This window comes from Marmota flaviventris, chromosome 4 (assembly GCF_047511675.1).
Source record: "Marmota flaviventris isolate mMarFla1 chromosome 4, mMarFla1.hap1, whole genome shotgun sequence".
Lineage (NCBI taxonomy): Eukaryota > Metazoa > Chordata > Mammalia > Rodentia > Sciuridae > Marmota > Marmota flaviventris.
In genome coordinates, this window is record NC_092501.1 from 77,482,008 (window position 1) to 77,494,441 (window position 12,434).

The following is a 12,434-nucleotide window of genomic DNA, read 5'->3' on the forward strand; positions in this document are numbered from 1 at the left end:
TCCCTTGCCACCAGAAAACAACTATGTGTTGTGCTGGCTTTGATCAGCTATGGTAAAAATCAAGATGAACAATTTTTGGTGACCAGGTTTTGAAGAAAATGTTGAATGGAACACAAATATGGATAAGGGTACAGAAAGACCACTTGCATTATGGACTGAGAGTGGCTAAGTCATTTGCTTAATGACACAGAGCCAGTAATTAAATAATTTATTTTGATAGCAAAATCAGAGATACATAGACCACAGTACCCTGGAATTGGACTCCTGACCAGTCTTTATATATATATATATATATATATGTGTGTGTGTGTGTGTGTGTGTGTGTGTGTGTGCGCGCGCACAAACTCACAATACATACATATTTATGTTTATATCAAAGAGATTAAAAATATGTCTTAAGAAGACAGTGAATTTAGCAAATCGAAATTGTTGCAAAAATCTGAACTAATGACCTTCATTCTTATAATATTTTGGAGGATAACTGATATCATGGAGCTTTCTCTGGGGCCAAGTTTTAAAAACAAAATTGAACTTCAGAACAAGTAAAGCTAAAGTCACACAGCTACTTAAAGACTGAGGCCAAATTGGAACCAGTTTTCAGTCTTGCTGGAAAATGGATTTTGCAGTACAGCTCACTAAAATAGTAGCTGTGGATGCACCATTAATATACAAGAGAACAACATACATTTTATAAAATGTTCAGTGTATGTAAAAATCCATCCTCTCTGTATCACGAATTGAAATTATAAATGTGGCTTTTCCTGTAAACTGTCTTAATTTCTTTAAAAATGTATGGAAAATACTTTATAAATATACACAATTAGACCTCCACTCATTTTTATCTCTAAAATAAAGATTCCAGAAAACATAATAAATATCCTTAAATATTTAAAGATAAAACCTGGTTGGTTTCAGAGGATGTAGAGAAGACTGGTTTGGAGAGATTGCCCACGTTATTTTTAAAAGCCGTTCATAAAAAGGGGAACAATGTCCTATTTTCTCCCTCAAAACATTTCCTCAAAGAATACAACTGTTCCCATAGACTGTTCCTTTCTCAGGGATCAGAGCAGACATTACCCAGTGAACCAAGCTTTGAACATTTAGAGGATAAAGCATTTCTTGAATCTTATTTAGAGATTATCTTAAAGACGACTTTGCACTTGGCATATTTCTGTGTCCTTTGTGCACATATTTCTTTAATCTTTAAAACAATTTTCCTAGTAAGTTCAGTCAATACCTTATATCCATGGTATTAGCATCTGTAGATTCTACTCACCACAAATCAAAATATCAGAAAAAAACTGTCTCTGTTCTGAACATGTATAGACTTTTTCTTGTTATTTTAGGCCATTAAATACAGTCTGACAACTATTTACATTGTACAAAATATAATATTAATTCTAAATATAATATTATAATTATTATAGTATAAATAATATTATGATTTAAAGCATATCAGGGGTAGGTTATATGAAATTACTTCTACACTTTATATTAGGAACTTGAGTGTCTGTGGATTTGGGCAGGCACAGGAGATTCTGAAATTAATCCCAAAAAACACAGAAGAACAAGTATATTAAAGTTATTCCAATTTTACCAGCAAGTAAACTAATTGGTTCACACAATATGACAGCTGGTGAATGGGAAGCTGGTCTCCAGATGCCTAGAGATTCTGGTTTGGAATCCTTGCCCTCTCTCACTTCTTTTGTTCCTTCTATTCTAGATACCCAGCAATAGGGGTCAGTATGAAGTTACCTTCCAGGATACTGCAGAGGAAAGTCTGAAGGGTGAGCCAGGACAGACCTTGGAGGTCATGATGTTAGGCTAATGTACATGCCTAGTAGTGTAGAAATCTCAGGAGCAGATAGGAGCCAGGATGGTGATGGTCAACTGTTACCTAGGAGTGCAACTGAAACTGTGCTCACAAGCCACACAGATCCATCACACAACCAGCAAGACACACCCAAACTTCCAACCTGGGAACTCTCATAGATACACATTCCCTAGATTCTCCTAAAATACATGTCTCTCATTTTGTTAGGGGTTTCATTGACCCTTATGTCAATGGAAATTCATAGGATTATGAAGAATGAGTCTGTTGTCCATAGCTAATTTTTTTTTTTTTTTAACATTTTGCAATCATGGCCTATTTAGCAAATAACAGACTAACTCATGGGTATTCAGGACTCTGGTGCTGCCTCTACTTCCTGCCCTATCAAGAGATGGCAGGGAATGAGAGGCATAGTATAGGGAATGAACTTTAAACTTTTCCATTAAAAATTAACTTTTATTTATAGTTGCTATAGCAATTGTCTTGTTTGGTAGCAATCAAGATACCTTCAGTAAGTGACTAGATAAAAAACTGTGGTACATCCAGACAATGGCCATCAAATATGAAAAGACAAGGAGGTGATATAAATGCATATGACTTGGTGAACAACTAGATGACAGCCTAAAGACAAAAGTATGGAAAGGGGAAGATTAGTGGGGTCTTAGGGATAGTAGAGAGGAGGACAGAGGATTTAGAGGATTTAGTGAAATTATTTACTATAATGCAATGGTGGATATTATAGTCAGTATACATTAGTATCTAGAAAACTTGCTCAATTCATTTATAATTGTCTTAATAGATTTTTAGCAAGCTCCTCAGTATTTTTTAAATACATAATCATGACATATATAAACACATATAATTTTAATTCTCTTTTCCAACCTGAGTGGAGTCCTTTTTGTTAAAAGAAACTATTATTGCTAAATTGCCACCATGATAGAATCTCTAGGGAATAGGAATGATGAGTGCAGACATCCTGGCATTGTAACTGATTATAGGGGAAACACATCCAGTATGATCATCCTGTGAGTCTTTTGTAGATGCCTCTTATTGAGTTGCATAAACTCTTTGTGTGGTTCTCAGTACCAGTTAGTTTTATTTGCTAGACCTCTCACACCTCAAACGCTGTTCAAAGCTATGTTGGTATAATCATAGTTCCAGAAAACAACTTTTCCCACTATGAATAATATATTTAAGCCTAAATAATGATATCCTGTGATTTAATGGAATAATATGTAAATATATTATCTTTGATACATTCTGTTATGGCTAAAACAGTTTAGACCAGAAGTCAGAAAACCCAGCACTTTCTTTCTATGAAAAAGGCATTTTATCTGCTTTAGAATTCATTTCCCCCTCTGGAACATGGGAAAATTGCATCTGCTTCGTGGTTATATGAATAGCAAAGAAAAAGAATAGATGTGAAAATGATTGGTAACTTTTAGAGTGCTGTGCATATCTGCAGATAATGTGGTTCATGATTAAGATGCACCATGTAGAACACATAGGGGCCAATTTTGCCTTCTGCAGCATGGCACAAGGAGCTAGAACTGTGCTCTAGGTCTCTGATGTTCATATTCTGGGTTCAAAATGCATGTTTGATCAATGTCTCCATGAACTGAAATAGGGCATCAGATCAGAGAATGTGCACCTAAAATGGGCTATGTTCTCTGGTCAGAAGTGATTATAATGATAAGACAACAATAGGAAAAATAGAGGAGAGAGCTCCACAGGTTTGCTTCCCTTCACAGCTGCAGGGAGGAAGCCAATACAAACTGCAGCCACAAAGAGCCTGTGATCCTTCCATTCCAGGGCTAGGTGCAGCATGGTCTGCTGCAGTGTGCAGTGAAGCCACAGGTTGAAAATGGAAGCGCTCTTCCTCTCCACAGGGTGACAGGGCTCCTGGCTTAGGGTACAGGGATAGAGAAGTAGGGAAAGACAGTGCCTACTCCCTCCTGGCCAGGTTGACTTCATGCAGCTCAGCCTGCCAAGACAGTTGGATTTCAAGAGCCTTAAGTTTGCCAGAGACTTTCTTGAACTCAGTCTTTACTGGAATAAAACCCTTTCTTTGGGGGGGGGGGGGATTATCCATGATGGGACCCAAATGTAGCATTTTCTATTAAGTGATTTGATGATGAAATGATAAACTCAAGTTATAATTGAAAAAATATTTTAAAGAGGAAATCTGGAAGTTGTTGGAACATGTCACTGTAATTACAACACTTGCAGCTGCCTCATTTAAAAGATGGAGCCAGAGGACTTCTTAAACCAATGACCACAAGCACAGTGTCCACAGATCCTGGCAAAGTAACAGCCCCAAACTTCAGAGAATAGAAAAGTTTGCTTTCTCTGGCTATTTCAGGCTGCACCAAGAAGGGACCAATGATGCCCCTCAGGTCAGAGTTAGGGACTAGAGCACCAGAGGGATGTATGATGGGGTCAGGTTGTGGATGGTGTTCTCACCCTGCACCTTCTCAGAGGTAGTAAAGCATTGTTTTGTTTTTTATGAGTGTATAATTGAGTAAAAACAACAAAATTACTTCACATTCATTTTGTTAACTGGCATCTGAGTTACTTGGGTGATCTATGCCATTATACTGTGGAAAATGGAGCTCCCAAAATGATATTTGGAAAGACACAACTGAAGACATAGTGAAAACATGTTATCTGATAAATAAAAAGGAATGTGGGGTCAGAGAAGGCATGAAATGGTATGTTCGAGAGGGAGGGAGGGAGGGAGGGAGGGAGGAAAGGAGGGACAGTTACATGGCCCATCTAAATGTGTTTAGTGAGAAACTCCCAGGGTGGCTGAATTATTTGAAAAACATGTTGGCAAACATTCGATGTTGTTGTTTCCTATATGCTGCTGGCATTTCATCCTGCCCATCCTTTCAAGCCTTTAAACCTTCTAGACCTCTGCTTCCTTTAGAGTGGTAGTCTGAGGTGGTACTCTGACACAGATGTCAGACAGCAAAGGGAAGGAAGGTGTCCACCTCCCCCACATTTATGGTCATGGCTTCAAAGAACAATGTTCAAAGAAGATGTTAGAGGCCATGGAAGGGCTCTGTGGTCACCAGCAGCAAAGAGAGTTATGGAAGTCCATAGAGGAGCCAGGGCTGATGGGAAGGGCCAGTATTGGTAGACACGGTCAGGGCAAGCAGGAGGGGCAATGCCAGTGGGTGATGACAATGCTTGTGGAAGGGTCTAATGCCACTGAGCAGAGACGATACTGTTATGAAGGAACAAGGCAGGTAAGAAGGGTTGGCCCTTGTGGGAGAAGCTGATGCCGATGGGAGGAGACAATTCTGGTGGGAGGGGCCAAAGATGGTGGGAGGAGCCAGTGCTGGTGGTGGCTAGGGCTAGGGCTATAGCAAGAGCAGCTGCCAAGTGACTAGCTAGGAGCAGGTTTAAGACAATTATCTCTTTATAGGAGGAAGGTAATGGGGAGGCAGTGTGAGGAACAGGTGAAACCTAACTCCTTTCTTTTGCATCTCAAAGCAATGTGGATAGAGAAGTGATTCAAAATAAGTTGAAGAAGCTTGGAAAACTGATACTGATTGTTTTATGGCTGAATGTTTTATGAAAGAAAGGCTGAATTTTGCTGTGACTCTAAGGTAGCAAAAATTGAATATGAACCCTACTTGTGTCCCTTGTAAACTGGGTCATCTTGAGCAGAACAGAACTTCCTTGAGCCCAAGTCTCTTCAACTGAGAAATGGAAGTGAAAGCAAAGAGCCTGCTAGTAGTCATGCCCTTCTTCCACTCCAAAGAAGAAGTCACCTCCCAGTCCAATATGGCCAGCACAGACATTAAGGGATCCAGGGGATCTAAATCAGGGAGGAACCTGTCTGAGAGCCTCTTGGGTGCCTCTGTAATCCTTGTTTCCTGAACTGGTGCTTCCTTGGAAGGCTAACAGCATCCCTCTCAGCTCATGGCTTCCTGGGATCCCCTTTTCCAGCAGTGTGAGCCCACTCTCCTCTCTCCTTCTAACACCACACAGATCTCCAGAGTAGTGCTCAGAAGTGAATCTATGATGGATTCCAGTACCAACAGGGAATGGTCTCCGTTGGTTATAGCAATGTGTTTGGAAACATAAGAAGTAGATGGGTAGGGGGAGGTAAAAGGGTACCATCTTTGTGGGGAAAAGGACAGCAAGGAACCATGATGCTCTGGTTCTAGTGAAAGGACGTTCAGAGATAGACCCTGTGTTCTTACCTCTCCCTGGTTTTTGGGTGCCATGATTAAAAAAAAAAACTAAAATCAGAGTATACACGGACCCCATGTGTGGGCCAGGTGAATCCTCATTGCAAAAATCACATTTTTCCTGACCAAATGTAACCTGGTCAGCCTTCCATTCAAAACTTTCTTTGTTGCTCATTTCACAGCTTGAAAATGACTGTCTTCCTTACTGCTCTTCTGCTCCTTCTCAGTTCTCTCCCAGCTCTTCCCTGTACTGTACTCTCAAAACTGTACAACCTCCTTCCATACCAGGCATCCTGAGGATGGCTCACACTTCCCAAATGGGGTCACAGGCTGACATGTAGCTCCTGGGGTGCATTTCCTGCCTAAAAAACTTAGACTGACTCCTGGAGACTCCTCTCCACCGGTCACCTTCCCGGGGAGCCCCTCATGTCCAAAACTTCCTCTTCCTGCTTAGGCAGGCCTCTGTTCATGCCATTTACACCCTGCGCTTTATTCTTTCTGTCTTGCCTTTAAGATTATGAGCTCCTTGAGGAGAGCTGTCTGCTGGAGGCACCTGGGGATAGAAGTGTTTTGTCAAATGAGTGACTCTTCGTTGTTCTTGCTCACGGGCCACAAGCGTGCGCACATAGGCATTTGTCAGTGTTTACTGTCTTCACCATGTGTCAGGCACTTTGCTGCACATTTTATGTGCATTTTATCATTTCATCCTTATAAGAAATGTGTATGTCCTATTATTGCCCCCAATTTAAAACCAAGAAACTTGAGAGCTAGAGAAATTAAGTACTTGGCTTCAAGTCAAACAGCTAATAAGTGGCTGCGCCAAGACTCTGACCAGATTCATCCATCTACTTCCAGAGTTGTTTTAATGTTGAAAAATTTTGAAATTGTTTTTAGCAGAGTTTAGGGGCTGAGTAGAATAAGGCTAAGTGTGTGCGCTTACTTGCTGTGGACTTTGAACCAGAGCCTCAGTTTCTCCTATCTGTAAAATGGGATAATGATTTTGAACCACAAGGTTTTTCTATGGATTAAACAACTGAATGTAAGTAATTCTTGATAAGCCTCCTGTTTAGGGCTTGGACTAAAGGAAGCCAGCTGAGTGCCACCCTCTCATGGCCAACACCTAGGAAGCACATGCTCTTCACATCCATTCTCAAACCTTGAGAGGGATATCTCTGTTCCTCCTTTAGCTGGTCCCTGCACTTCTCTGGGAAACTCATGATTTTTCTTATTTGTCCCTAACCAAGCCAAGTTGTTCTGGATTGTTCTGTCATCCTTTCTATATGGGGCGCTATTTCCACAAATACTATTTCCTTGTAGTTATGCACACCTCAGTATTATTATTAATCAGGAAACTTCCCACTGCTCCTCCGGATTCTCCCACCCCAGGATTATCTCCATGTGGTTTTCATGAGGTGAGGACCATTCTCTGTGGTTCTACTCATTGAATTTCGTGAAGCAGCCCAGAGGGTGCTTTGTGCAAACACAGTAGCAGCAGTCTCTCTAATAGACTTCCCACTTCTAGAACATTCATAGCTTTCTCCAGACACTGTACTGGGATCATTGCCAAGGCTTCAACAGGAACTGTGCTGGGCTATAGAACTGTGTTGGTGCCCTCAGCCCTGCGCTGGGCCCCTCAGAGACCTTGACTCCTTTTTCATTATTGGCTAGACAGGAAATTCTGGGACCACATCTGAGCAACCAGCAACCCCTGATTGCTATTAAATGGCTTAATGATGTTTGGGTTCTTTGGAAGTTGTTGAAGTGTGGAGTTGTCATGAAGCAGCTACTAGCTGCCTAGTAGAAAAGTTCAGGTGGGAGGTCAACCTGCAGACCAACGACTTGGCTCCTGGTGTTGGGAGAGGTTACAGGTACTAGGTAGCTCAGAGCTATGTGAAGGAAGAATTCATGTCCCCTGGATGAGAGTCTGTGTACTTCTAAAGTAACTGTGAAACAGTTCTCAGATCTGTGTTTTTAAATTATTTAATTTTCCTATTTTGCTAGCTTGAATTTAAGATTTTTCTTCTTACCCCGTCTTCATTGTGTGTGTGTGTGTGTGTATGCATGTGCGTGTGCATGCATGTGTGTGTGTGTGTGTGTGTGCGTGTGTTAAGCCTAGGTTAAGACTAGGCTTCATGCATGCTAGGTAAGTACTATACCAGTAAGCTACACTACCAGCCCTCTCTCCTTCACTCTTAATAAAACACATATTTTTCCTCCACATTTCTCTGCAATGTAGCTTGCAAAATCACCCTATTCAAGGGTTCAAGAAACTAAGTTACCTAGATAATGTTCCCTTCTGATTTATCACATAGATGGAAATTTTTCTTTTCTTTTGGTATCTCTGCCCTCTTTTCCTTCTTTGAAAAGCCAAACAATATGGAGATCACATTCTAAATGCATGCTCTCAATTAGCACAGTCTGATGGACATAGAGCCTGTGCCATAATAAATGAGAGCCACTTCTGTTTTCTAGTAAACACATCAAGAAGAATTTTTAAAACGCAAAATTAATGTTCAAAATATATACAATTCAGTTTGACATATCAAAAATGTCATTTCAATATGGTATAAATATAAAAAATTATTAATGAGGTATTTTACATTTATGTAAAATTCAGTGTCTATTTCACACAACACCTCTAAATTCACACTGACCAATTACAAGTGCTTAGCAGGCACATATGGCTAGTGGCTCCCATATTAGACACTGGACTGCACAGTCCTAGGTTCCATTTGTCCACTCAGGTGGACACCCCATGTGGCAGCCCTTGGCAGGAGAATATAATGGATTCAGAGAGACCTGGCTTCCTGGCTGTCACATAATGGACTGTTCATGTGAGAAAGTGACTTAAGCACACCAGGCCTCAATCTTCCTCAGCACTAAATGAGAATTATGTATCTACCTCATAGGTTTGTTTTGAAGAATTAAGCAAACTGTCAAATCCAAAGTCACAGATACATATTCAACAAATATTAATTACTGTTATTAGCAGTAGAATAGTACAGGTCAGCATCTCTAATCCAAAAATCTGATCTCTTAAATGCTATAAAATCCAAATTTTTTTGTCACCACAAATGGAAAATTCCATACCTGACCTCATGTGATAGGTCATAGTTAAAATACAGATGCACTTAAAGTATTGTGTAAAATTACCTTAGACTTGAGTCCCATCCCCATATATTCTAAAATCTCAAAAAGTCCCAAATCTGAAACACTTCTGATCTCAAGCATTTTAAATAAAGGATACTCAACCTGAAATATTACTATAAACATCCACTCCAGGTCTCAGAGGAAATGTGTCTCTGGTGTAAGTGATTAGCCCCGTATGTTGTGGGAGAGTTGGGAGGAATAGTTGGATAAATACTGTCCCAGTATCATTACATTAGGAGGCCCAGAGAGCAGGAGGGAGCAGACACATCTCTCCAACCTCTCGCTCCCACACACTCCTCCCCCTCCCCAAGGATACATCTAGGCCTCAGTCATCACTTTATTATATTTTAAAGTGTGATGAAATTGCTTTGACTTCCACATGGACATAACATATAATATATTTGCACAGGACCCTTGTTCTACATATTGTTCACATAACACACATGTTCAGGCACATCCTGAAGAACTAGGTATTAGTTATATTAAAAACAAAAGGTGCAAGAATAAGAGCGGAAAATCAGTGCAAGATAATTTATGATTAATGAATAGGAAGTCCTTGTTAAGAATGCCATCTATTATTAGACTAAAGTAGCTTCCCCAGGGACACAGGGGAAATCCCATGACTTGAGGCATTTCAGCCAAGACAAGGCACTGCTGAGCCCAGGAGAGAAACAAAGTGTCCACCTCCCAGGGGGATGCTCAAGGACAATGCTGGAGCCCCAATCTCCTGCCTAAATCAGGAATGTGGAACAGACTTTTGAGCTAGAATTGAGAATGACTCTGCGTGTAGCAATGGGACCTCAATGTCCAGCCCAGCCAGCAACAGGTTTAGAGACTACAAGAAGCAATGAAGGGTGTCATGTCAAAACCACACAGCAAGGCAAGGAGAATGCTAATGGAATTACTAGTCTGCACATCAGGGGAATATGATGGCCTCAGTGTTTTTGGATTTCTTAACATGTGACAAGGTGAAAGCTTTTTGATCAATCTAAAGATGATGGGGCAAAATCCTCTTGGGTAATTTCTAAAAGACTTAGCAGTTGGTTGAACAATCTTTCACAAAGAAGAGACCCCAGGGAGCTCTATAGGTTCTCCTCCACTTCTTTAAATGAATGTTAAGATGGGATGTGGTGTTCAGAAGCAATAGGATATAAAAATTTTTGCAAAACAACGCTACAATTAAATTGATCTGCAAGCTGTTGGAGATATATTGGTTATATAAAAACATGATTTTGATTGACCTACAAATTGAGATCAACACATTTGATCTACAAATAATCTACATACAATGATCCTTATCCAAATGCTGGGGACAAGAAGTGTTTCAGATTTTGGAATATCTAAAGAGACTTTACAGGTTGAACATCTCTTCTCTGACAGTCTGAAATCCAAAATATTCCAAAGTTCAAAAATCCCAAATGCTTCAAAATTAAGTTTGAATCTTGGAGCATTTGGGATTTAGGATTTTTGGATTAGGAATGTGGATAAGAATTATGGACATGATAAAATTATGGACTTAATAAAACAGGATAAAATTTAATGCAAAAATCATGAAGATATACTCTTAGATTAAACAAATAGTAATAGCACGTACCTGGCACATAGTGAGAATTAAATGTTTGCTGACTAGATGAATTGATGGGACTAATTAGTAGTATATATAAAGGGGATTAAAATTGAACATAAACTCAGAGTGCATAAGAAGTGGGAAGATGACACCACAAACAAATAGCAGAGGGTTGTCAAGGAAAGTAGAGCAGTCCTTGCTCAGGGTGATCTGAAAGGGCAGAGATAGGAGATATGGAGTAAGAGACCAAGGACTCTGCATAAGAAAGCCATTTCTAGTGTTAAGTGTTGACAACAACGGAGTGGACTGCTAATAAGCTCCGTCACTGCAAATATTCCAGCAGAGCCTGAATAGCTACTTTCCATGGATGGCATAAGATGATTCATGAGTGGGTGGGCGGTTTCGCTCCTAGCATCCTGCCACGGGTTGAGCCTAGAGACGCAGCCATCCTGCCAGTCCTAATAGAGCCAGCAGAGGGCGCTCTCACCGATGGGCGCCGGCCGGCTCCCTGGGCAACTTGCTAGTGCTAGCAGAGGACTTGCAGTCGAAGCAGATGGCACGGGCTTGGTGGTGGGGACTGGTAGAAAGCTGAGAAAGCGGGCAAGGTGTGGGGAGAAGCAAGATGTTTACCTGAACTGAGAACCATAGGTTATCAGTACAAATGCAAAGCCTTGCAGGTGGCTGGCCGTGGAGCTGAGTGAGGCAGGCGGGATGAGAGAGGTTGTGGACCTTACCTAGGGAAGGGTCCCCTACAGAGGGCACAATGGCCATTCAAATGCAGCCCATTCCCGCCCCTTCCTCTGTGTCAGAAATACTGGCTAGACCACAGCGCTGGCATTTCTCGCATTCCCACTTGGGGCTTAGAGATTTCCCCTGACACCTTCATGATGGTTCCTCCCTCTACCAAACCTGTTCTCCTGACCTCTTGTTTGGGGTCTGTGCACATCTGCTCACTTCTCATCTTACAAGAGACTACCCATGTGAAGCCAAGAGATAGACAGAGCAGAAGGCCCTTTTTCTGCCTTGTCCTTGGGGATCAGCTGCTCAGAAATGAGCCATCCAAGGGCTCTGTGTGCTTCAGCTGATGATGATATGAAACCCAACCAGCCCTGGATATAAAACAAAACAAATACAAAAAGTCCTATTTTTCATGCCAAATCTCCATACCCATAATGGCTTTTTACCTTTTCACATAATAAGGTGAAAATTTCCCTACAGGTTTCCGTAGGGTAAGCTCTGTTGCATTACAAATGGGTTGCTCTGTTAGGCTGCTCCCTACAAGCCTAGCAAATTCAACAATCTCAACTGCCTTCCCCTCAGGAGAAAGAGGGATAAGACAAACTGATGCCCACAGCCAAAGGGCCAAGTCTCTGCTCTCTCTCTCTCTCTGTCATGGGAGGCAGCCAGCCTTTTACAGAGATGTCTGGGCATGGTTCAGAGTTTTGAAACCTGGACATTCCCCCTCTGTCTCTCTATTCACCCTCCTCCATCATATCCCCACTGATCAGCAATGACAGCACTTCGGTGACCGGCCAATCTGTGATAGATCCAGCTTATGAAAGTGCACAGCCAGCTCCAGGCTTTCATCTGTGGATGGAGTAACCAGGGGAGTTTTCTCTGTTGTTCAGAATCATCAGTGATTAGTTCACACAAGCAGAGCCAGTCCAGGTGGCTTCTCCTGGGA

At 41.3% G+C, this 12,434-nt stretch overlaps 1 pseudogene; it reads left to right on the forward strand.

Annotated features, from left to right (window-relative positions):
* Positions 1-4,884: 4,884 nt before the first annotated feature.
* Positions 4,885-12,434, forward strand: part of LOC114102436 (signal peptidase complex subunit 2 pseudogene) — a 68,728-nt pseudogene continuing 61,178 nt past the window's right edge.